This window comes from Bos indicus, chromosome 8, assembly GCF_029378745.1.
Source record: "Bos indicus isolate NIAB-ARS_2022 breed Sahiwal x Tharparkar chromosome 8, NIAB-ARS_B.indTharparkar_mat_pri_1.0, whole genome shotgun sequence".
Lineage (NCBI taxonomy): Eukaryota > Metazoa > Chordata > Mammalia > Artiodactyla > Bovidae > Bos > Bos indicus.
The window spans coordinates 35,397,841-35,425,685 of NC_091767.1; the positions used below are offsets into that span (position 1 = coordinate 35,397,841).

The window sequence follows — 27,845 nt, forward strand, 5'->3', positions numbered from 1 at the left end:
GAGACTATGCTTAGCTTTGATGTTTGGAGGCTAGTGTAGTATATGTCTTTTTAATTTATGGTATTTTCAATTTAAGGATGAGTTTATCGGTATGTAACCTCATACGTCTAAGAAGCCCTCTTCTAGTTTTGGGGGGGATTTGTGTGTGTGTGTTTAATAATTTATCACAGTATTACAGAAAAATAAGCAGAAGCTGATGAAAATTATTATTTTTAATCGGACTGAATCTCCAATTGACAGTGATGTAAAATTCTATTTTATTATAATTTTTGAGGATTCTGAATAGACAAGCAATTCAAGTATGAATTTCAATAGGAACACATTTGTAAATACAACACATATATCTTAGAATCATAGATGAGCAATATGGGTTGAAAAAAATTGCTTGTCATACATAGATTTTCTTAAGTGCTTTCTTGTAAATGGTGTTTCATTTGTTTTAGATTTTGCTGGTTCAGTTGAGTATAGTTCCAGCTGATCTAAAATTTTAAGAAAGAGATACCCAATTTGCACATATAATCTTTTCCTTTGATGTCATAATATTTATATACATACAAAGAAACATGAGAAGCATCAGTAATGTTCCAGTCAGGACACTGATATAGTAAATTCCCTGGATTCTACTGCCAATGTTACTCTTACTGTTTTGGTTCCGAGATCTAAGCCCCACTTCTGGGTAGATTACAGATAGTTTGCTACCCTATACTTGGTTCAATAATAATAAATATTCTTCTGATTCCTCCACAACAACAAATTCTTCTAAGTATCTAACCCAAATTTCACAAGCCAAAAATCATGAGAGACAAAACAGTGTCCTCTTATTATAAATATAATGATACAATCCCAACGAATACTTATTGTCTGGTTAGTTTTTCCAGGAACTGAACTGGAGTTTATATGGGATAGGTATTTTATTCCTTGCAACAATGTTCAGATTTCCCAACTTTACAGATGAGCAAATGAAGAATCTGAACTTCGATAAGGTTAAGTAACTTAAAATAGCGGTGGTGATGGTGGTGAAGTCGCTAAGTTGTGTCTGACTCTTGTGTCCGCATAGACTGCAGCTGGCCAGGCTCCTCTGTCCATGGGATTCTCCAGGCAAGAATACTGAAGTGGGTTGCCATTTCCTTCTCCAGCAGATCTTCCCAACCCAGGGATCAAACCTGGGTCTCCTGCACTGCAAGCAGATTCTTTACTGACTGAACTACCAGGGAATTGCTATTAATATGTAAATAAGAAGAGATAGATAGTAGCACTGGTGTTTGAATTAGGTGTTTTGGTTTTTTCTTTTGCTAATACTTTAGTTATTGAATGGAAAGAATTTTTTCCCTGAATATATACTTCAGACTTTCTAGTTTATTTATTTATTTTAGGTTTATTTTGGCTGTACTGGGTCTTCATTTCCTGTACTGGTTCTCTAACTGCCCCATGGGGGCTCTGTCTGACAGTACACAGGATCCTAATTCTGGACCAGGGGATCAACACCATGTGCCCTGTAATGGAAGGCAAATTCCTAACCATTGAACCACCAGGGAAGTCCCTGAATCGGGCTTTTTAATGCTGGAACTCATATCCTAAATAAATTTGTTTACCAATTTCCAATTTCTTTACTGTGAAAAAAAAAAAATAAAGCTTAGAATAAGACACAAAATTCTTCATATTCTACCACCATTTAGGGGTAGCCACTCTTATTTCAACACAATAAGAATGTCTTTACTATGCATTGATGTTTATGCCTTCTGTGTATATGTATCCAATAGAATTGTGTGTATTTTACCACAAAACATGTTTAAGTGTGTTTATAGAACCATTATTTATAATCTTAAAGTGGAAACAACCTAAATATCATCAATAGTTGAACAATTAAGTCATTGTATATTCATATATTGGAATCCTGCATGATAATGAAAATAAACTGCTGCCATATATATCATCATGGTTGATTCTCAAACATAATATTGAGTAGAAAAAGCCAAACAGAAAATCAAACATCCTCTATGATTCATTTATTTAAACTCCAGAAATAAACAAGTCAATCTGTAGTGTTTGAAGTCTGGTAATAAAGGCATGGTGGCTCAGACGGTAAAGCGTCTGTCTACAATGCGGGAGACCTGGGTTTGATCCCTGGGTCGGGAAGATTCCCTGCAGAAGGAAATGGCAACCCACTCCAGTACTCTTGCCTGGAAAATCCCATGGAGGAGGAGCTTGGTGCAGGCTACTGTCCATGGGGTCGCAAAAAGTCGGGCACGACTGAGCAACTTCACTTCTTCTTCTTCTAATAAAGGCATGGGGTTTCCTTGGTGGCTCAGTGCTAAAGAATCTGCCTGCCAATGCAGGAGACACAGGTTTGATCCCTGGGTCATGAAGATCCACTGGAGAAGGAAATGACAACCCGACTTTAGTATTCTTGCGTGGGAAATCCTATGGACAGAAGAGCTGGCAGGCTACAGTCCCTGGGGTCACAAAGAGTAGAACATGACCTACAGCCTAAACAGAAACAAAGAAGGGCATGAACTGAAAGGTGGTGGTGAGAATGAAAAAGAGAGTAAAACTAAACAAGAACATGAAAATACGTATGTATGTGGTTAAAAAAGAGAAAGAGAAGCTAAGATTAACTCTGCAGTTTTAAATTGGCAAAAAGCAGGAGTGATAAAAGTTGGGAAAACCAGAAGGGCGGCATATATGGTATAAATATTGACTTGAATGCTGTGACTCATTGGTGGCAATGGGATGTCTAGATGGGAAGCCCCCATGAAGGCTGAAGCCATGGTAATGGATAAAATTGCCAAAGAAAAGGCAGACATAATAATAAGACAAATACAAGATCTTGGACAATTCTTGTTTTCTGAGTTGGGAAGAATAAAGAAGTAAAAAATAAGGAATATAAGAGTTATTAGAGAAATATTGGACATAATAACTGGAAGAAAGAGAAAAAAACAGGAGTGTTCACAAGCTGACTCTGTGCCAAACCTCTCAAATCTGCACACAAATAATATTTTATGCAATAAATACCATTATTATTCCCATTTACAGATGAGAGAACTGAGGTCCAGAAAGATTAAGTAATTTGCTACTTTTCTCAAGAACACATAGTTAGCTAGTGGCAAAGTCTTGATTTGAATCTAATCTCTTTAGCTCTAGAACTCAAGTTTTTATTTCACATTGCAATAAAAAAGAAGCAGAAAATTACATTGTTTTGGAAGGCAGCAAACAGTTTAATGAGAGAAAGATTTTCAATCATTAAATAATTTCAAAATCAAGTCACATTAATTGAGACTTTATAACCTTATGTTTGATAATCATCAAATTGACCTCAGGCTTCCTCTGCAACAGATGTAAGAAAGAGAATAAGTGAATGATAATGGGAATATTTTGAAATAAGAGGAAAGTGTTCATATCAGATATTTTATAAGGTTCCTCAACCCTGTCCCCTCTTATCTCCACTAGAAGCTTACACATGAATCATTCCCCTCCCCGTACACTCCTTTCTTAAGTATTCAACTTTGGCAAAGTCTCTTTGATACTGAAACATTCTCTTGCAGTTCTAGTATCCACTTCATGATCTCCCAGACTTGCTTTAATCCCCTTACTTCTGGGAGTAGTATTCAAAGCTCAAGTGTATGTCAAATTCTTCCCTTTTTCCTATCATTTGAATTGTTGGGGCAAGGGAGGTGGGCTCCATTGGAAAAATGAATGAGTATTATGAATAGAAGTCTTGATTTTAGTGAAAGAGTAGAACTTTATGGACAAGTTGAGTTCATTCACAGTAGAAAAGAGGATGTGCCGAGAAAATTAAGAAAATTTTATGCGGAACATTGTACTACATACTGGGATACTTGCCCTTGAGTAGAAACTAGGGAGAGAAGAGGTAAATAGAACAGAATTTGCTGTAGAGGAAATTTCATGTTAATTGGGAGACTATATAAAGAATAGACAGAGATTGCAGTTGAAATATTTACATGTTAGTAACACTTTCTCAAACTCCTACCAAGCAGCCAGATCCTACAGCTCTAATAAGGGGAGACTGAAGAAAGAGACCCTTGAACAAAGCCAGGGATGCAGGACACCAGGAATATGTGAACTTGAAAAACATTATACATTATGGATTTTCTTGTTATATAGAATCACAATTTTCTCAATAATACTTAAAGGCTCATTTTTCAACCACAAAACTTTCTCCTTCCACCTCTTCCTACTGTTCATTCAGTTTATTTATTTCATTGAATGGTACCAAAGCTCAGTGTTTATTTAAGCCTGATGTTCTAAGACATCTACTTCAGAGTTAGAGACAATAAAATGTCTGGTTTCTGCTGTCCCAACCCCAAATCAAGGAAATCGTGTGAAAAATGATTGGTCCTTTCTTTGCAGTGGCAATTTTCAGAGAATAATATGTTTTAAAAATCTTCTTAAGTGTGTGAACATTCTCCTTGAAATCCTGCTTTAGTTATTCAATCTTCTCAATATATTCCACTCCTCTAAATAAAATGCAAAGGTAAATTTTACATTAGCACTTTGTATTTCAAACCAAAGTTAACCTAATAATGCATTTTTGAATGCATTTTGAAAAGAATAGCAAAATTAGATGGAAATTTGCTAGATTATTTTTTAGAACAAACAGATTAAACAAGCAAAAAATATGCAAAGCTGTAGCGCTAGCAATATATTAGCAAATTAAGAATTATCTCAAGAAAGAGAAAAGCCAAAGAACAAACATCAATACAATTTTCAAAAGCTACATTAAAAACTATTTCAGTATTAGAAGAAAAAAACTTAGATCATGACAATGATGAAAATGAGTGAAAATGCCTTTTTATAGCAACTATCTCCCTAGAGTAATGGGATAAAAATTCAATTTTGAACCAACCATATTAAAGTATTTCAGAGGGTATGGTAATTTATGGCTTTATTTTGCTTTAGTTTAACATTGCATAAACCCAAACTGTAACTTTGCTAAAACATAGATCCTAAATTTACAATTTTATTAATTGAAACTGAAGCATATTTACCCAGGCTAATGCTATAAAACATGCCCTGGAGCAAGACACTGCCTGTAAAATTTGTTTCAAGCCTTGTCTGTCTACATAGTTTCTTCAAGGTTAAAGAAATTCTAAGATTTTCTTTTTTTCTTCTACTGGTGTGTTAGATGGAGGTTGTTGCTTTGCCTGTAACTTCTCTAGTGATTGGTAACACTCAAAAAATCTGAGAATCTAACACCTTAATCATTCCTCTTGAAGAAATCTTTGCAATTCCCCATGTTGCACAGTTATAATTTAGGGAAAAAATAAAAAGCAAATAAAATGAGCAGAATAATATTAAGTTGCAAATACATTGCAAATCTGTTGTAGTATCTCCTTTTCCTGAAATGTATAGTTCAAGGAAAAACAATATCATAGAGCCATTTTTTTTTAAGCTGTAATCTGTGGGTTTTAGATTTTGAAAGGAATTGAGAAGAAATGAAAGAGAGTGGTTGTTGTAAGAAATGCTTGACACTGGAATAATAAAGTGCTGGTTGAAGTTGAAAAATCTTAGAATGCCACTGGGATGTTTTTGTGAATACAGACATACTGGAGAAACATAGTTTGATGGGCTCTAAACCAGGGGTCCCCAACCCCTGGTACTGATGAGTGTGCTGTTAAGAACTGGGCTTAAGCAGGAGGTGAGTAGTGATCAGCAAGTGAAGGCTTTTCATTTACAGCTGCTCCCCATCATTCACATTACCACCCGAGCTCTTCCTCCCGTCAGGTCAGTGGCAGCATTAGGTTCTCATAAGTGCCTGAACCCTACTGTGAACTGCACGTGCAAGGATCTAGGTTGCATGCTCCTTATGAGAATCTAATGCCTGATGATCTGAGGTGAACCTGAGGTGAAGATGCTAGCACTGAGGAGCAGATGCAAATACAGTTTATCATTAGCAGAGAGGCTTGACTGCACAGAGACCATGATAAATCAACTGCTTGCAGACTCGTATCAAAACTCTATTAGTGAGTGGCAAGTGACAATTGTTTAATTACTCAATTATATATTGCAATGTAATAATAATAAAAATAAAGTACACAATAAATGTAATGCGCTCAAATCATCCTAAAACCACCCCTACCCCGATCCGTGGAAAAACGGTCTTCCACAAAACCAGTCTCTGGTTCCAAAAATTGTTGGGGACCACTGCTCTAAAGCATAAGGCAGATCGAATGGGAGTCAATTTTATTCATTAGGATACCTAGCACAGAATGTGGCATTAAGCAGAGACTTGATAAAGACCCAGTTAAATCTTCCTCTCTAGCTAAAGGTTACAGAGTTCAGTTCAGTTCAGTTGCTCAGTCATGTCCAACTTTTTGCGACCTCGTGAACTGCAGCACGCCAGGCCTCCCTGTCCATCACCAGCTCCCGGAGTTTACTCCTGGAGTTTACAGAATTTGATTGTGATTTGTCTTCAGTTCTCACTCTTCATGTTGGGCTTCCTTAGCCTCTAGCCTAAACCTTCTACTCTTTGCTACTGACATGCTGTCTAATTTCCATATCTTGGATACCATCTCTATGATTCCATTCCCAATGTGTGTTTCTAGCCCTAACATTCCCACTGAACCATGGACTTCCGCATTCAACTTCCTAGTTGACATTTATACTCACAAAACTAAGGAAAACCTCAGCCTAATATGATTAAAATAGAGGTACTAGTTATTTATGACTGAAATAAAATTTGTTTGTATTTCAGAACAAAAAAGTTCTAATAAAACCTAATATTTATCCTTTATTTTTTTTTTAACAAAATCTGTTCTGGGCTTTGGCCCAGGGCTCTTTCGGGATGTATGTACTGAGGCTCAGTCACAACAGTTCCATTTCACTCTTGGTTCCTTCCCCTGTTACCATCATCTTCTGTTACTGAAGCTCACGTCCTTCACTTGCTCATTACTGATATAAGAAATATGAACTGGAGTTTTGGTAGGAAGAAAAGGAAATGCTAAGAGAAAATCTAATGAAACTAGAAAGGAGAATTACTCTGACCACCTATGTATCTGTATCTGTATGTGCATGTGTGTGTGTGTATGTGTATATAAGATAAAGATACATATGTATGTAGTATATAAGCATGCATGTGTTTCAGTGATATTATTGGAACTCAGGAATTTAACTGCTAAAATAATTTTCTATGCCCAGAGTGGGTACCTATTTGCATTTGTTTTCATAATTATTTCTATAATTGGTTCTACAAGTAAATATAGAAATAGCTGGCTTATTCCTACCTTCTGTTTAGTATGGATATACAGAGAAGGCAATAATACATATTTAATTTATTCTTCACTTCATTTTTTAACAAATCATATGATCACAATATTGGAATGATATCTAGTTTAGTATTCTGTTCCTGTACTCAGACACTGGGGTTCTTTTATAGAAAATAGATACCCTTTATGAGAATTAAATGGTCAAATATAGAGAGGTAGATGCTAATTGTAAATGCTATTTGAATAAATTTGCATATGAAAAATCTTCAGAAAACTTCTTTTAAGCCATAAAAAGCACATAGGTGCATGTTCTATCCATAAACCACCTTATTTGGAATGACTCCATTTTCATACTTATGCCAGCAACTCTAGAATCAAAACAAAAATTCTAAAGTTTTTGATAGGATCTTTTGTCTTCTTCATCAGTTGGTTATACACTTAGTAAGTTATCTATTTTATCTGGAAGGATTCCTATATTTTGTGGATGCCATTCTCAGGACCTAATCAAAATGTAGAAGGAAGAGAGAGGGAAATGGAAAATATATTTGGAAAAAAAAAGGAATATAGAAAATATGGATCAATAAAGGTAGTGAATTAATTACATGAACATGTTAGAAAATACAGGTCATTGAAAATATAATTTGCTACTAGAATTAGAGGTTTTGATTTGTCCTCTTCTTTGGCAATTCCAGTCATGTGAAAGAAAATATTTAAGTATCCCGGGGACAGATAGCAATTAAGCATTCCCTAATAAACATTTATTTTAATGGGATTTTCTTTGCTAAATTTTGGTTGCCTTTTGAGTGAAATAGGAGACTAACATCAGATCATTGTTCTCAGGAAGCCATTTGTCCCTATAGTCCCTAGTCTAGCTATGTTTGCATTACATCTGGCACAGAAGAACAATGCAACAATAAATTCCAGGCTGCTTACCAAAGACATTTATTTAAAAAATATATATATATGTATATATATTTATGTATTTGTTTTTGGCTGAACTGAACCTTTGTTGCTGCATGGACTGTTTTTAGTTGCAGAGAACGGGTTGTACTCTAGCTGTGCACACTGCTTACTGGTGTCTTCTCCTGTTGTGGAGCAGGGGCCCTAGGGCACATGAGCTTCAGGAGTTGCATTGTGAGGGCTCAGCTGTTGTGGGTTTTGGGCTCTAGAGCATAGGTTCAGTAGTTGTAGTACATGGGCTTAGTTGTTCCTCAGCATATGGGTTGTTCCTGGATCAGGGATGGAACCTGTGTCTCCTGCGTTGGTAGATGGATTTCTCATTGCTGAGCCACCAGGGAAGCCCACCACTGACATTTCTCTGTTTCTTTATCTACTAGTGATAGCCCTAACCAATCAGTGTGTACAGTCCACACTCTTATTTTTTTAAGAAAATCAAAGTCATAGGTTTACAGATATTAATAATTATATCTAAACTCAATTAAATGAAATTTTTATTAATAATATTAACATTATTAATATTTCTAAAGTTGCTTCCATAATGATATCTGATTTACTCATGTTAAAACACTTTGGTAACTTTGACTCTTATAGGGGACTGTGTCTGCTATTGACCTGGTGGTAGACTCAGACTATCAGTACGTGTTCAATTACTGAGTATTATTCTATTTTAGGAGCTTTGCTGAATCACAAATTTAAATCTATATATATGCATATATATTTCTTAATTATGTGTTATACCATTGTTCTTCCTGTGAGAAGAACTGTAGAGCATTGAAATAACACATAATTCTGAAGATGAAATATCAGTCTAGATTTAGGTACAAATCATCTAATATAGTTCTTCCTCTCACCAAATTAAGAAACATTGCTCTTATTTTGGGAGAAGGAAATGGCAACCTACTCCATTATTCTTGCTTGTAGAATCCCATGAACAGGGGAGCCTGGTGGCTGCTGTCCATAGGGTTGCACGGAGTTGAACATGACTGAAGCGGCTTAGCATGCACGCATGCATTGGAGAAGGCAATGGCAACCTACTCCAGTACTCTTGCCTGGAAAATCCCACGGGCAGAGGAGCCTGGTAGGCTGTAGTCCATGGGGTCGCTAAGAGTCGGACAGGACTGAGCAACTTCACTTTCACTTTTCACTTTCATGCATTGGAGAAGGAAATGGCAACCCACTCCAGTATGCTTGCCTGGAGAATCCCAGGGGCAGGGGAGCCTGGTGGGCTGCCATCTATGGGGTCGCACAAGTCGGACACGACTGAAGTGACTTAGCAGCAGCAGCTGTTATTTTAAATATCCACATTAAAATCTTTACATTGATAACTTAGGTTTAATTATTCAACTCAATATTTTTTTCTGGATATTTAATATATGAAAGCAATAAGAAAACTGTTAATAAGACAGATGTGTAGCCAAGTTATAATCATCTAGGAAGGAAAAAAAAACCTGATAGGAGCAGTTGCATGGAATTGTTTGTCAACATTTTGAAGCTGAAAGTGATTATGAATCCAACAGGAGAATAAAGAACAAGACACTGTGAATGTGTAAAAGTGAAGTTGCTCAGTCGTGTGCGACTCTTTGCAGTTCCATGGACTGTAGCTTACCAGGCTCCCCCATCTATGAAATTTTCCAGGCAAGAGTACTGGAGTGGGTTGCCATTTCCTTCTGCAAGGAATCTTCCTGACCCGCAGATCAAACCTGGGTCTCCCATGTTGCAGGCAGACACTTTACCCTCTGAGCCACGAGGGAAGCCCCTGCAATTACACAATCTGATCTGACATAATTAACTTGGCCAGGAGTAAAAAGTTACCAACAAAGTAATGTTGTCATTTCATTCTACATAAAGAGATTTTTTTTTCCCCCTAAGAATCTGCTACTAATGTCATTCTTGCTGCAGGGGTCACCATGTTAATTGTTCAAGGCAAATGTGTCACTGTTCTTTAAAATACTAATTTCAAACATATACTGTACTAATAGAGGTCCAGTAGTATTATCACCTTTCTGTACAGAATTCAAACCTTCAAATAAGATGTTTTTAAATTTTTAAAAAGAGAAAATATTCCCATATGGTACAAAAAGAATTTAACAACTTGCCTAAAATGTCATTTATCAATAGAGGAAATTTCCTTCAACTTTAATTCCTTAATTTTTTTTGTCATGAAACTAAAGTGTTTAATTCATAATGGTATCACTAGTCCTTCAAAATTAAAACTTTATTAGCAGAAACAGGTGCAATACAACTAGTCTTTAAATGATGAGAGATAGCCATAAATTACAAAATATGGGGGGAACACTTAGATTAATTCCTTCTCTGGGCATTAAGACAAGCTTCATGGAGGAGATGCTAATTGAAGTGGAACTGAAGAATGAGTAGAAAGAATATTGAGGCAGAGGAAAAGGGAAAAATTAAAATATTGTTAAATAAAACATTTGTGTTTAAAATAGGGTGTGAAAATATGGCACCAGTGTCTGTGATAGATAAACTTGAAAAAGAGAATGAGGGTGCATTGGAGAGTTTTGGGGGAAAATTTTAGGTAGACTAGGAGCAACTGATGGAACCCTGCTAGACACTGGGACAAATACTTTAGCTTTTTTTTTTTTTTTTTCTGTATAGACAAAAGAGAGGTTTTTTGAGCTCAGCAAAGGGATTTATATGGCAGTCTCAGAGCTGTATATTAGGATGTGTGTCATGACTGTATTCATGCCAGAACTAAGATTGTATTATTCAAAAGACTCTGTATTTCTGCCTACTTTTAAATGTGAATACCAGAAGAAAACATTGTGAAATATACATATGCCAGTATGCATATGCAAAAGATATTGAAAGCAAGCAATTATCTAATTTGGATGTAGAATAGTAGGGATGCAATGCTTTCATCTGAAATAACGAAATGATTTAGATCAGACAAGGTATTTTCATTGCTTACTTAATTTTGATTCTGTAGATAAATTCACAGTATGTGTTTTAAGACAATTTGAATGTTTTTGGAAGTTTTTATGATTGCAATATCAAAATATGTTTTTGTTGTTTCAGATGATGGTGCCTATGAATTAACTAAACTGCTGTGGTAAGTTGGTTTTTCTCTTTTCAAATCTATAGTGAATGTTTTTCATTCTAAGATTCAAAATGATTTATGTCCATATAAAACCTACAAAAATGTGAGCACTTAAATGGACTGAAAGGCATGTTCTGGAGTAGGCTACATTGTTTTTTCCAGGGATATAACCCTTCCATTTTTCTTCTGATTGGAACTAAAATTAGAACTCAAAGAACCTCTTGTACACTTATACCAGGAGCCTAGGAAAGGCTACTATTTTCCAAATGTTTTCCATTTCACTTTTGCCATCTGTTTGCCCAGGATGATCCTGAGAAAACATGCTAATATTCATGCTATCAAAGACAGTGCAATGTATTTTAAAGACATAATTTTTAAGAGGAAGTTAAAATTATATAGAAATTTGATAAGAAGAACCAGATGTTTCTCCCCCTCCTGCCCTGTAATTCATGGAGGTGTTAATGAACTTAGTCATAATATGCAGGCTGATTCTCATTTTTCCAGTTTCATAGCTGATTAAATCCAACTTTGTTTTAGTTGAATCATTGTATCGGAAAGCAGAATTTTTCTTTGTTACAAATGCACTGTGGCTCCTTGTGGGGATTTCTCCTGAGTAATGCTATATGTGGCAGAAGGAAACATGGTACAAAATTTGTGCAAAATAATAGTAATAATAAAATGTAGGCTACAGTGGTGTGCTCTCAAGAAAGAAAAGTTAGAGTTCTCTGCAATATATTAGATTTTTTAAGATGTTTTGTTTCTTCTGTTCTTTTCCAATGAAAACAACGAATTTAGTTTTCAATCGCATTATGTCAATGGAGAGGTTTGTTTTCATAGATGCTTCACTTATTCATACTCTTACTCAAAATCTCTCAAATTAGAAAAGTAGTAAGTAGCCTGTTAGTGTCTAAATCTTTAGAACGAATACTATAGTGTTTCTATTGAAAATGAAGCACTCAATCATTACTGCACAGATAAGTATTTTTGTTTTTGCTACTATTCTTAAAAGATGTAAATACTGAAAAAGAATTAATATCTTAACTTCCATAATTGCCTTGGATTATTATGATTGTTCATTGAACACTAAGATGAGTGGGTGTGGTTTGCATCAATCTAATTCATCTCTGAGAAATTGGTACCCTTTTATTTCTATCTTGGAAGAACAAACTCAACATGTTTGTGTGTTTTTGCAATACTGAGGAGCTGGTATTTTCATGGACTCTTTGCATTGTCAGACTTATAAGAAGATTTTGCATCAGGTCATTACCTATTTGACTTCTTTGAGAGTTTATTAGTTTAGAGTTGATGGAGAAGTTTCACTATTTTTTTTTCCCTTCTTGCAATAAAGAAAAAAAATAATAAAACAGAACCTTTGTATCACATCCTGCCTCTACCCATAGATTCAACTTCTTGGTAAATTAAGACTTAGTCAAAGAGCCAAGTGATTGGGAGGGGGATAATAAGAAGTTTGGAGTTGCAAGAAAAGTTTACAAATATTTTGGATAAAAAAGAGGAATGGGCAACTGTAGGGGATGCTGTATGGGGTGGGATTTAGGGAAGAACAAATATTGGAGGAAAAAATTTGTGAGTGCTACTGTATGATATATCAATGTCTCTCAAACTTGGATGTGCCTAGGAACCACTTGGGCTATCTTGTTAAAATGTAGACTCTAATCAGGTAGATCTACACTAAAACTCAAAAATTTGCATTTCTGTGTTCCCAGGTAATGCTAAAGCTGCCAGTTCAAGAACTAGCAACAATTTTACAAAGAATTCTCTTTGTTTACTCCCTATTCAAGAATTTCAGTCAAAACATTACTTTTCAAGTATTTGATTTGGATTTATTAGTGCTCTTACTTCACTGTTTAAAGATCAATTTTAAGATTACAGGGGGAAAATACCAGTTTTTAGTTCAGTCACACACAAAGAAGACTGGATCTTGCTTGCTCCCAAGGTCTATTTTCCCTCTCTCACTGGTTAATCCACAGTAAACTGTGAAGGATTAAAGAAAGTCAATTTGTTTGAGTTGAATAGTTTTCAAGTGCATGAGATGTAAGATTTTACCCAAAAAAGGCATTTTTAAAAATATTGAAGTATATTCAGAGATAATCATATCATCATCCTGCAACAGTAAAATTATAAAAAGCAACAATGGCTGTGGGGGTTGGAGTCCTAACCATAATGTAAGTAAGCATTACCATCATTGCAGTGCTTAAAAGGACTCGACTTTTATATTGAAAGCATAGTACTGTGTCCTATTGATACTATGAAAGTTATGCATCACTCCATGGGAAATAGATGGGGAAGCAGTGGAAACAGTGTCAGACTTTATTTTTTGGGCTCCAAAATCACTGCAGATGGTGACTGCAGCCATGAAATTAAAAGACGCTTACTCCTTGGACCAACCTAGATAGCATATTAAAAAGCAGAGACATTACTTTGCCAACAAAGGTCCGTCTAGTCAAGGCTATGGTTTTTCCTGTGGTCATGTATGGATGTGAGAGTTGGACTGTGAAGAAGGCTGAGCACCGAAGAATTGATGCTTTTGAACTGTGGTGTTGGAGAAGACTCTTGAGAGTCCCTTGGACTGCAAGGAGATCCAACCAGTCCATTCTGAACGAGATCAGCCCTGGGATTTCTTTGGAAGGAATGATGCTAAAGCTGAAACTCTAGTACTTTGGCCACCTCATGGGAAGAGTTGACTCATTGGAAAAGACTCTGATGCTGGGAGGGATTGGGGGCAGGAGGAGAAGGGGACGACAGAGGATGAGATGGCTGGATGGCATCACTGACTCGATGGACGTGAGTCTGAGTGAACTCTGGGAGTTGGTGATGGACAGGGAGGCCTGGCGTGCTGCAATTCATGGGGTCGCAAAGAGTCAGACACGACTGAGTGACTGAACTGAACTGAAGTTTATTCAGATTCCAAGGAGATTATCAGGAAGGCAGGATAGAAATCAGACTAGGTAGGATGGGTCAAGAAACCCTGAGTAATAAGCCAAGAGTTCCTTGTCCAGTGGTGTAAAAAAATCTAAAGGAATTTCCAGAATCAGGATTTCCCTAAGAGCCTAGAGAAGGCCATGGAAGGAGAAGTAGTAAAATCAGTCTGCAATTTCATGCTCTCCTTCCTTGAGATGAGTGTGTCTCCACCCAAACTACATGTTATAATCACCAAAGAATTTAAGGGAAAAAAAAAAAGTTACCTACTGGGCCCTCTCAGAGTCTCTTGGATGGTGCCTGGCATCCAAAAGTTAATGCTCTGGCTTCCTAGTGATTCTATGGGGGACTGGAATGGAGAACCACTACTCTGTTATCAGGGCTTGAAATTTGCATTTTTAACACACTGTAGATGTTACTGCTCCACGAACCACACTTTGAGTAGGAAGGGCCTGTTGTTTTTGTTGTTGTTTAGTAGCTGAGTTGACTAACAATAACCGCTTTGCAACCCCATGGACTGTAGCCCACCAGGCCTCTCTGTCTGTGGGATTTCCCAGGCAAGAATACTGGCATAGGTTGCCTTTTCCTTCTCCATGGGATCTTCCCTACCCAGGGATCAAACCCACATTTCCTGCATTGAATCTTCCAAGGAGGATTCCTTACCACTGAGCCACCAGGGAATACCAGCAAAGGCCTACCAACCCCATAAGTTTTCCCTCATATTTCAGGAGAATCAGTATCACTTAGGAGTACTTACCTTCTGTCTAAGTATGAGGGGAGAGAAGGAAGAAGTAGAAAGAAGAGAAGAGACATTGAAATTGTACGTGGTGGGCCCTGGGTAGAATATTCAACTCCCCACCTGATTGGATTTGAAGAGCAATAGAAAAATCCCTGTACTCCAAAGAATGTAATCAAATCATAGGGTATCTGAATTTTCATTTTTAAAATTAATCTGATTTTAATGCTTTCCTCACCTGACTATGAAAATATTATCCTTTGGTACAATTGTTATAAACAGAGGATTGAGAGAGGACTGAAGTGCGCAGGAATCTGAATTTTATTAGTCATCCCAGATGTTTCTAATCAGGAATAGAGCTTGGGAGCCACTGTTTTAGACCACACACTACATTCTTTCCTGGCCTTCATTCAATAGGTATAAATATTCCTCTCTCAGGTTAATATTTTATTTTATGTCCTTATATACAAAGTACACAACAAAATCTATTCTTTTGTGAAAATTCCTTTTTCATGGGAGACACAGGTTCTTTTTTCTTTTTTTTTTTAGAATAGCCAGAGTTTTTTTTAAAGACTTAATATTCATGACAATAAGACAAAAATTCAAATAGGACTATTAAATTTACTTTTAGTGATTTTGCCAAATCTCTTTAGTAAACTAATAAAATAATGTGGAAGGCTACCTAAATGAGTTATTTTCATTACATTATCGTTGACCTTAAGGAAAGAAGTTTTGCCTGTATATGAGGCATTAAAAATGTATCAGTTAAAAAGGATTGATTTTCATTATAGATCAGAGACACAAAGGGCATCATGAAAGGATTAGATATCAGGAAAGTGTTTCTGGCAGCGTTCATACGGGTGTTGGTGTTAGTGGTGATGATTGTTGTAATGGTGATGATGGTTGAGGTGATGAAACTGATGATAAAAATTATTGTTCATTGGGCTTCCCTTGTGACTCAACTGGTAAAGAATCTGCCTGCCATGCAGGAGACTTGGGTTCGATCCCTGAGTTAGGAAAATCCCCTGGAGAAGGGAAAGGCTACTCACTCCAGTATTCTGGCCTAGAGAATTCCACGGACTATATAGTCCATGGGGTCGCAAAGAATCGGATGTGACAGAGCAACTTTCACTAAGCACTTATAATGGCTCAGGTATTGTACTAAATTATTTATATTTATTACTTTGTTCTATTGCACAGTCCTATGAAGTACTGCAATTATTACCTGTAACATAGAGCTGAAAGATGTAAGAATTAGAAAGCTTAAACAGCTAGCCAAATTTGCATGGCTAGACAAGTAATGGAACCTGAGTTTGATCCAAGATATATCAATTATCTATTTTTGTGTAACAAACTACCCTAAATCTCAATGCCTTAAAATAACCACTTGATAGTCATCATGATTCTGTAGGTTTACCGGGCAATTATTCTGCTCCACCTGAAGTTGGCTGGGGCCACTTACGTGTCTACATTCAAGTAGAAGCTTAACTGGTGGTCTCAGTTCTTCATGTGTCCCCTCTTCCTACATGATGAGTCATTCTTCACAGCTCTCCACAGTAGAATAGCTTAAACTTTCACATATCACGCAGTTCAGTTCCAGGGATTGCTCCAGGGCACAGGCCCCATGGCAAGTGCCTCACTGTGCAGCATGCTCGCTAATGCCTCACTGGTCAAAATAAAGTCCAAACTCAAAGTCAGTGTGGGAAGGAATAAAACCAGCACACAAATTCCTAGAGGCATGGTTCAGTCTCCCATACCAGACATGGCTGACTCTCAGACCCCCTGTGTTTTAACTACTACAGCATGTTTCCTTCCAGGAGATTATGAAAGTGAACATTGGAAGGAAACAGACCATATAGTATTATTGAAGAGTCACTATAGATAGACTTGATCTGAGTTTAAACCAACAGTAATGAACACGTTTATGTATTTGAGAGGAAATTTATTATATATACACCATTCAATATTGAACTGGATGACAAGGTTCAAAGTTCAAGAATTCTGAACACTTGAAAGGATTTCTCTGTAGTCTGACTACCAAGATGAATCAATATGTAGTTGGCAAAATCATGAAAATTCCCACACTGGATTTCTACTCTTGCTCTAATGTAGAATCTGCTTGTTACAAGTACATATCTGCATTTGGGTAAATAGTCGGAGAAACAGTGATGATGTTTAATGTCTATTTAGGTTACTAAATTGGATCTTAGTTGGATTCTCAAGGCTGATCCCAAAAGCATGTGGAAAAGACCTGCATCTGAAAGATTCAAACGGCAGAAGACACCTGCTATTAACAATGACCCATCTGTAATATAGAGCAACCTCTTAATATGAGTTTGTGAATAATTTTGGATTTTGAACAGGCTTGTGCCCTAATGGGCTTCAGAATAAATTAGTTGGAAAATAGGCTTCCTGCTTATCTAGAACTTTATTATTATGGTCATCAGTTTTCCCAGCCTGTGATGTATCACATCACCCTCACTTAGGGCCTTACTAGAATCTTGATTGTCCGGCAAATCCATAATAATATAGAGAGTTTTGCCTCACTGCTTTCAAGCTATTTTGTTCTTGTTGTTTAGAAGCTCCATAGAGAGCTTCTGTCTACAGGACTATAAATTTGGTACTTTTTACCAGCTCTAAATTTTCTCTAATGCCTAAGAGTAGTTGGATCAACAGCCCACTCCTGTCATTTAGAGACTAACAATGTGGAAAATTGAGTGAACTCATTATGATCACCACTCAAGGCTTCTCCCTGTGAACTGAAGTCTTCTTTAAATTTTGAAATAACTTCTAAATAAGAAGGCAAAAAGCGAAAGTGTGTGTAGAAAAACATGTTTTTTTAAATTTTTTTCTTGGCCCAAAATGCAAGTATAGTAGCATTCCCCTCTGTCAGGAGTGGAACCAGGATCCATTCCCATATTCTTCAAGGAGTTCTGTCATACTAGTCAATAAAAACTGAATCCATCTTGCTATAAATGGAAGATAACTAACACCCTAATATATTAAACAGGATTTCTAAGTTGCACCAACAAAATAATTAGGTGCATGTACAAACGAGGATTCACATGTACAGAATTCAAATTTTGTGTATGCAAAACAGATAATTGTGCAATCAACTAGGTGCCTTTGATTAAAATTATTGTATATGCAAATTCACTACTTGCTGAAGCAGTTGTATTTTGGCACAGGCATACATAATTTGCGATTTGTAATTTAAGGTAGTTTGATGGCAGAAATAGTCTTACCTATTGGATCTTATGTTTTAAGTATTAACCAAATACTACCTTTTTCTTTTTTTTATTCCATTTTTGGTAATCATTTTACTATCATTTTAAAGATGACATTTCTCCTTGTATCAATAACATTTTAACAAATATGAAATTAGATGGATTTAAAAATTAATTAGAACATTTAGTGCAGTCTCTTATTTAGGCTTATTGTACACCTTAATGGTGCATTTTAACTTATAAAAAAGATATTTTCATAAGTACCATCTTGCAACCAATACTACCTTATTACAAATCTCATGTTGTTGTAAAAAACAGTAGCAAAATATACTGACCCTTGCATATTGTATGTCAGACACTTACATTTCACAGCCAGCCTGGGATGAAGATTTACCACATTTTAAGCATGAGGAAACTGAGACAAAAATCATGTTATTCTGCTAGGGTCATGAAGCAACTACATGGAAAAGCTAGGAAGTTCAGAATGTGGTCAGAGTGTGGCTGCTGTCCTCCTTAGAAGCAGCACAACCTCTGCTTCAGTTGCTCCTTTCAGACAGTTGTAACTGTCTGATAAGTTATAATGAGAAGTATTTGTATAGAAAGTATCTCTTCTTGCTCTTCTCTCTCTCTTCTTTTCTCCCACTTTCTTATTCATCTTTCATCTTCCCTTAAAGGCAGGATCTAGGACCCTAGAAAACAGGTTCGAGAGCCTGGAGAGCTGGAGGGTGAAATCGCACATTGATGGTTGTGGGCCAGTGTTTCAAGGAGCTCAGAATTCATTTCCCTGTGTCTCTTGATCACCATGTTAAAAGCAAAATCTAAGCACATTGTATTCCAGTTTCACACGGTCTTTGCTTAAAACTCTCCAGCTGCTCCTTCGTCTTACTCAGGTTGAAAGCTAAAGTTCTTACTATGGACTTCAAGGTGACTCATGATCTGGCCTGCTCTCAGACCTGGTCTTCTATCTCCATTCCCCGCTGTCATTTGTTCAGTCTAATGCAGTGTCCCCTTCTCCCTAGAATCTTGTCAGCACCCTCAGGCCTGAGGTGCTGTGTACATGCTTCTATTCTTAGAATGCTTTCCCAGTATAACAGCAGTTGGTTTCCCCCTGTGACTGTCAAGTTTCTTCTTGAATGTCACCTTATCACCGTGCTGTTTCCTCCCACCTCTGCCTCTTCTTGTACCACTTAATCTATTTTCTCTTGCCTCCAGAGCACTTACATACCACATCTATTATAAAGGTGTTTATTTGTCTAACTTTTCCTTCTGCAATCTATAGAAAGTATAAGAAGACAGTGGCTTTGAATAGAACATTCCCTGTATATTCTGACCCTGGTACAGAGGACATACTCAGTAACTAACTGTTGCACAAATTAATTGTTACATAGGTTTCTTTTGTTTTGTTTTAGTTAATTTATTTTTAATTAGAGGGTCCTTGCTTTACAACGTTATCGGTTTCTGCCATATACCAACATGAATAGCCATAGGTATACATGTGTTCTTATGCAAATTTTCCCTACTTAGCTGTTGTCAGAATGATTGAATCTGTGGTACAACACAAAATGATTTTCCTTACAGCAGTAATACGCATAAAGACGTGTTTGTCAGTGGTTACTGTGTCATGTTACATGAGACAAGCCAAAGGAGGTGGAACAGAAAGTTACTGCATATCATGATAAACGATTATAAAATATGATCAGTTTTATTATTTTAGGGAACCTAATTAAAGTCAGTGGGCTTCCCAGGTGGCTCAGTGGTAAAGAACCCACCTGTCAATGCAGGAGACATGGGTTCATTCCCTGGGTTGGGCATATCTCCTGAAGAAGGAAATGGCAACCCATTCCAGTGTCATTGCCTGGGAAATCTCATGGACACAGGAGCCTGGTGTGCTATACAGAGGGGTCACAATAGAGTGGGACATGACTGAAAGACTAAATGACAACAGCAAATAAAATCAATAGCTACACATTATACTGTCTACTGTGTATCATCCCTTTTTATATGTTAGACATGTATAATTTAATCCTCACAACAACCTTATAATGGAAATACTATTATTATATCTATTTCATAGACAAGAAAACTGATGTACTGAGATTTTAAGTAAATTTCCCAAAGTCATACAGTTCTATAGCCTCTCATAACAGTATTTTCACACTGTGGTTTATTGCTCAGTATTAACTCTCACTAATGATCTTGATCAAATTTCCCATTTTCAGATATTTTCATCCACCAAGAGTAGCAATATAATTGCATCCCTTTGCACCCTTTATCTAAGAAAGCTGTCTTTAATTTATTCTTTCTAATGTCTCAGAAATTATCTTAGAGAAATTAGCAAATGCATTAATATACACATGCTGCACACTTTCCCAGATTAATGCCTATAATTACAGGAAAAAAAATTTCCTTTTATTTTTCTCTCATGGCAGTTTTAGACTGGGTATTTAAGCCTTTCATGTTAAGATGCATTTTTGGAATCATGTCTCTTCATAAACCTATAAATAAGAAAAAGTCTATGATTGAAAACTAGCTTTATAGTGAAGTCATAGAATTGTTTATAGTCACCTTTCGTAATATCTGTTTGGATTAATGCTTAAAACTAAGGTAACTTTATGTCCTAGATTGCTTGAACCATTCCAATTGGTATCTGTTTTTCAAGTGTAAATATATATATATATATATATATATATAAATATTAATAATTATATGTACTTTCATTTTTGAAAGTGTCTAGCATGTCTAGCAAAATGTCTAGCATGGGCAACAGATTTTATGTTCGTCTATTTAAAGTGAATATGAGATACTACCAAAAGTTTTAACCTTAGAGGAAGATTAAGTATCATCAATAAATTTATTTAATTTCAAAAGTAATCACTAAATTAAAATACAGAGATGGGGGAAATAACATATGCTTACGAAAATAAGACACACTAGGCAGATCTGAATTATTCTTCTACTTGCTTAGTAAAAATTCCCTCAATGAATTTGATAAACCAACTTGAATTATTAAAAGAATTAATCTTTGCTAGAAAGGATTAAGCATTAGCTTTATTGCTCTAGGTCTTTGCTAGAATTCACATAAACACATAGTGAAAGCATTAAAGAAGAAATAGATAAAATACTGTGCTCCATTTACTATTCCACGAAATTCAATCAAATGTGAGCCTCTTCTTTGGCCATGCTGGCTCCAGCGAAGGAAAAATCAAACTTCCAATCATCCTTGGCACCTGGACTCACAGCCAAACTCTTTTTAGCACCTCTTGGCATTGAATAAGCACACAGCCAGCACGTCTTCTGCTTGAGCTCTGTTGAGACACAGGTTCCTGGAAGGCCCAGCCTGTAGATTTCACATGAAGAGGTTCCCCCACCACCACCCCCCTTTTAGAAGGAAATCTTTACTATACTGGGGCTCAGGATCCTGAGACTGCTACTCATTTCTCTTATATTCCATAATACTCATAAATTCCAAAGTATTCTGAAGAATAAAGCCAACTGTCCACAACATCTCAGACCTATAACCTACTTCCTGACTTTTTTTTTCCTTTAACTCAAGCGCCTAATTAAGAAATTAACACAGAAACATTAATCTCAATATTTGTGAATTTTTTACATGCAACTATTTTAATTGTATGGAAAAGAAAAGGCTTTATTTTTTTCTTAATATTTTGCTGTTTAAAGTACATTTTACTGTTACTCTTTTCTCTATTACTCCCCCAGATTCTTGCTCTATCCACTGCTATAAAATGTTTATTTGTCTTCATATTAGTTAATTGCTTTCTCAGATGACCAAATCATCTTTAAGAATCTCACCACAACCTCTGTGAAGCCCCCAGTAAGGCTACTGAAATCCTAATTCATTTCCTTCACACACCCTCAGTCTTCAGTCAATTCTATTTATGGGATCTTTTCTCAGGTGGCTCAGACAGTCAAGAATCTACCTGCAATGCAGGAGACCAGACCTGGGTTCCAGCCCTTGGTCAGGAAGATCCCTTGGAGGAAGGAATGGCTACACATTCCAGTATTCTTGCCTGGAGAATTCCGTGGACAGAGGAGCCTGGCTGGCTACAGTCCATGGGGTCACAAAGAGTTAGACATGACCGAGTGACTAACACTTTTGCTTCACTTCTTTTCACTAAAATATATTATTAGATCTGCCAGAGAGGCTTGGAGACCTTGACTAAGTGTTATACCTCTTTGTTCCACTGTGAGGCAGACTAGCAGTTCAGCTACATGATAAGTTCCTGCATGGTGCCTGAGCCCCTAAGGTGCCTGCAAGAGGTTCCCAGACTTCATATTGGTCACTTAGGGAAATCTAGAAGGTGCCTGACATTACAGATGTACAGTGGAAGCTATCTTTGTAATTACACCTACACACTAGAGTCTATGTAAGTTAATTCCAACAAAGCTCAACGTAGAAAAATATTTTCCATTTTTTTAGCTGAAAGTCTAAATTTTCCTGAGGTAAATATTTTTTATAAGTCAAAGAAGGCTACATTGTGCTTCTGAAATTTCTTTAGACAGATGTCACAGAAGGAAATGGATGTGTATGCAAATGTGGCCCTAGTGGGTGATCATAATTGTTTTATGAAACAGTGTATTTTAAAAGAAGATATGACTGGAATTGTAGGTTCACACTGTCCCTCTGCCATTTGCTTTCTGTGTATCTCTGGACTATTCACTTTAATTATATGGCTGTGTCTTTAAATGAAATATGCAAATCACAAGTGTCATTCATGCCAGATTTGTGTAGATTAAATTGGTTAATGTAAACAGTATGAATAGGGAGGTGCTTGGTTTATTGACTGCTCCCTCATTCAACATATTGGGAATAATCCTTCTTTCCTTTATTCACTTTCACTAAATTTTGTGAAGTCTGAGCATACACACACACAGAGTCATGCTACAGAGTAACTTGAAGCCCTCTGGGGTGAAATATGTGCTCACTGAAAGACCAGTAATCTTATTTCACTTCTTTCTTCAAAATATATATGAAAGGATTGGTTTACTGTAATTACTGACCTAGGTTAGGCTTAGAGCAAAGGCAGAATCTGTAAGCATTTTGAGCTACTTGTATAAGATTGTCTAGAACTTCACTTTTCTTTCATTTATCTTACTCTCTGAGCCTATGTCTGAAGGCTGTTTATCAAAGAGAGGGAGAAAATCTATATCCTGGGGAAAAAATTGTGGAGAATAGATATTTGACTGAGCCTCTGACTGACTTTGCAGTGCATGTGAGCCCAAATGAAAATGGGTGAAAACACCAAACAATTTTACAGGCTTTCGGGGGTGCTTGTTAAATGAAGATAGAACATGTAGATTCATTAATCTTTTTTATGTCAATATTTTGTCTACATTATGTTTGGAGACTTGTATTTGTTCAACCTACGAAACAGCTTGAGTCAGGAAATAAAATTCCTATCACTCAGATAGCACCTTAGAGGGGAAAAAAAATGTAAATGCCTCAAACTTTGAAATACTTTGCTCAGAAAAAATTATATATGGAATGCATGCATGTTCAATAAATTGTAAAGGATACTGCTTTTAAATTATTTGTGAGTTTCAGGATGCACAGTCGTTTCAGAGGAACTGTATTTTTGAATGTCATATCCAATGTGGAAATTTAGAAACAACATTGAGAATCTGGGTGACAATAGTGAAGCATAAACCAATCAGTGATGAGAAAACATACCACACTGGAAAGTCCCAATAGTAACTCTTAGTGATCAAGGAGTTCATTGTATTGTATAGTATTGGCAAACAATCTACCCCTACAAGTTAAAAGAAACCCTAACAACCAGGGTGAAAAAGCAATCAATTTTAAAATGTCAAGAAGTCTACTATTTATTTTCAGGGAGTTAGTTTAGTTAGAAAAGTTGTTACAAGTTACCCTGGAAGGGACATATTTTACAAGTTAAATGCAAATATGCTGGATTCCTATTGCAAGAACTCAAAGACTAGCTTTAACATACCAGGTGATCTATATTGGAGTCATACAAGATGATGTTTCTACACTGAATAAGCTCTTTGAGTGGAGCTGTCTGACCCACAGAAATTCCCTTTTATTCAAATACTATATTTTCATACACAAAGTAAATGGGACATGGTTTGTTATAATATGCAGCATGGGAATTTGAAAATCCTGATAAATCTAGATTTAGTTTTCATCTTCTACGCCAATAAAATAAGTGGCCATGGACAAGTAAACTACTTAGATACGTATACTTTATCTGTAAAATATATACGCCTTTGAAAAGGAATGTATATAAAAAGTTGATAAAATGTCTCATACTTTGAATTCAGTGTGCTCTGACTATAATGTGGTTGTTTGCCAAATATGTCCAGTATGTAGGTTTGTGTTTATTAAACCTTTTGTAAGTAAATAGGGCTTTGAGATTAGTTCTGGCCAATACGTTATGACTAGGTAGCACTAGTAGCAAAGAATTCACCTATCAACGCAGAAGACACAAGAGATGTGAATTTGATCCTTGGGTGGGGAAGGTTCCCTGGAGTAGGAAATGGTGACTCACTCCAGTATTCTTGCCTGAGAGTCCCAAGAGGAGAGGAGCCTCGGGGTCTACAGTCCATGGGGTCACAGAGAGTCAAACACAATTGAGCGACTGAGTGCAGCATAGTACAATACACTGTGAATAGAGTGAAATATCCCCGTGGGGACAAATATTTAAATGCTGTTGCTTTCTTCTCTTTGGAACATGACTATCAAGTCATTGACAGCAGCTAACCTCTATCATTCTTGGTCCTTGGGTAGCCATGGTGAGCCAAATACCTTTAACTCTGAAATTGTAGCACTAAGGAGAAATAAATGTTTGAGATTTGGACCTGATTGTTACTGTAGCATAACTTAGCCTATCCTTAGAAATACAATAAGATCTCTCTTAAAAATTTCTTACTTATTCACAGAAGAAGGCCCCATATACTCAAAAAAGTTTGATAAGTATATAAGAATAAGTTAAAGGCATAAGTATAAAATGTGTTAATATCTGACTTTGCAATGTCTCCTTGGCCAAGTCATTTGATTTATATAATGCATTAAGAAACTCTCAAGCTTGGCAATACCTCCTTCAAATACTCAAGACGATTAAGAACAAGTTATTTAACAAGTTTATTCTTTCCTCTCCTTATCCTAAATTTGCTTAGTTGTATTGTGTGCGTGTGTGTGTGTCTGACTCTTTGTGCCCCACTAGACTGTAGCTCACCAGGCTCCTCTGCCTATGAAATTTTCCAGACAACAATCCAGAAGCAGGTTTGCATTTCCTACTCCAAGGGATCTTCTAGACAGAGGGAATGACCCCACATCTCCTGTACTGGCAGGTAGTTTCTTTACCACTGTGCCACCTGGGAAGCTGAACAGTTGTGTTGTTGTTGTTCAGTCACTAAGTTGTGTCCTACTCATTGTGACTGCATGAACGGCAGCATGCCAGACTTCCCTGTCCTTCCCTATCTCTTGGAGTTCACGCAAACTCATTCCCATTGAATCAGTGATGCCATCCCACCATCTCATCCTCAGTCGACCCTTTCTCCTCTTGCCCTCAATCTTCCCCAGCGTCAGGGTCTTTTCCAATAAGTCAGCTCTTCACATCAGGTGGTCAAAGTACTAGAGCTTTAGCTTCAGCACCAGTCCTTCTGATGAATATTCAGTGTTGATTTCTATTAGGACTGGTTTGTCTGATCTCCTTGCTGTCCAAGGGACTCTCAAAAGTCTTCTCCTGCACCACGGTTCAAAAGCATCAATTCTTCGGCACGCAACCTTTTTTATGGTCCAACTCTCACATCCATACATGACGACTGGAAAAGCCATAGCTTTGACTATCTGGACTTTGTTGGCAAAGTGATGTCTCTGTTTTTATTTATTTATTTATTTATTAATTTTATATTTGATGTCTCTTTTTTTTAATTTGCTGTCTAAGTTTGTCATAGCTATTCTTCCAAGGAGCAAGCATCCTTTAATTTCATGGCTGCAGTCACCATCCGCAATGACTTTGGAGCCCAAAATTAATTAGTTGTATTCAGTTCAGTTCAATTCAGTCGCTCAGTCATGTCCAACTCCTTGTGACCCCACGAATCACAGCAAGCCGGGCCTCCCTGTCCATCACCAACTCTCGGAGTTCACTCAGACTCACATCCATCAAGTCAGTGATGCCATCCAGCCATCTTATCCTCTGTCATCCCCTTCTCCTCCTGCCCCCAGTCCCTCCCAGCATCAGGGTCTTTTCCAATGAGTCAACTCTTCACATGAGGTGGCCAAAGTATTGGAGTTTCAGCTTTAGCATCAGTCCTTCCAAAGAATACCCAGGACTGATCTCCTTTAGGATGGACTGGTTGGATCTCCTTGTAGTCCAAGGGACTCTCAAGAGTCTTCTCCAACACCACAGTTCAAAAGCATCAACTTCGGCGCTCAGCTTTCTTCACAGCCCAACTCTCATATCCATACATGACCAATGGAAAAACCATAGCTTTGACTAGACGGACCTTTGTTGGCAAAGTAATATCTCTGCTTTTCAATATGCTATCTAGGTTGGTCATAACTTTCCTTCCAAGGAGTAAGCATCTTTTAATTTTATGGCTGCAATCACCATCTGCCGGGATTTTGGAGCCTCCAAAAATAAAGTCTGCCACTCTTTCCACTGTTTCCCCATCTATTTCCCATGAAGTTATGGGACCAAATTAGTTGTATTAATATCTTTTAAATCTTTTCATCCAAGTTGCTTTGAGTGTGTACAATGGTAAACATATCTTCAATGTGCACACTCATATTTGAAAAGAATTCTTGGGCTCTTGTAACTTTATTTCCATCTGTTCTATTATTTTGTTCAGAATCTCAAATATTTATGTGGTACTTAATGTGTGTAAAGTATTTGGTTCACTGGGAAATAAGTCAGCCTTCAAATAACATGGAGATTAGGAGTGCTCACCCTCTACACAGTTGAGTATAACTTATTGTCTGCCCTCCATATAAGGATTTCCTCCAAATCTGCGGTACTGGACCCATGAATTCAATCAACTGCAAATCGTGTGGTACTGTAACACATATTACTGAATAAATTCAAGGATAAATGGACCCATGCAGCTCAAACCCATGTTGTTCAAGGGTCAACTCTATCTTGAACATAAGACATTTGCCTTGTCTTCAGGAAGTGTTATAATCTAATTAGGGAATCATTCCAGAAATATATGCAAGTTACAATAGCACACGAATCTGAATCATGCCAAACCACAAAAGAAAATATTATCATTGCAAAAAAGTTCTTTGATCTGAAAATACAGTTCTCAGATTATGGAAATATAAAAACACTCTGGTGATGATATGGCAGGGAAATTTAAGAATATATTCAACAATTAGAAGGGGTACTTTGCATGTGACTTCTGAGCACATTTCTATTTCAAAAGAAGACACACTGTTTGTGAAATAGTGTTAAAATAGTATTTTAAAAACTGTGCTTGCTAGACACTCCTCTATAACCATTTTTCTCACTTGTAATTAGTTTCATCCCTTTCTCTTCTATTTTGCCTTCTCCTAATATCTGTTCCTATAAGTCTGTTGCTGTTAATCAGTGGTGAGGCAGTATTGGAAGATATTTTGCATAGTGATCCATCCAAAGGGTCTGGAGTTGTAGAAAGCTGGAATTTGAAAATGATTCTGTTGACCATGTGACTGTGAGCAAGCATTGTGATATCTTTGAACTTCT

The 27,845-nt window shown here is 36.8% G+C and overlaps 1 protein-coding gene across 23 annotated transcripts in view; it reads left to right on the forward strand.

Moving 5' to 3' along the window:
• PTPRD (protein tyrosine phosphatase receptor type D) overlaps positions 1-27,845 on the forward strand; it is a 2,527,413-nt gene that overhangs the window by 1,369,994 nt on the left and 1,129,574 nt on the right. For all 23 annotated transcript variants that reach the window (XM_070794551.1, XM_070794552.1, XM_070794555.1 and 20 more), the window contains exon 8: positions 11,220-11,253. The gene's annotated coding sequence lies outside the window, so the exon portion shown is untranslated. The remainder of the gene's footprint in view (positions 1-11,219; positions 11,254-27,845) is intronic.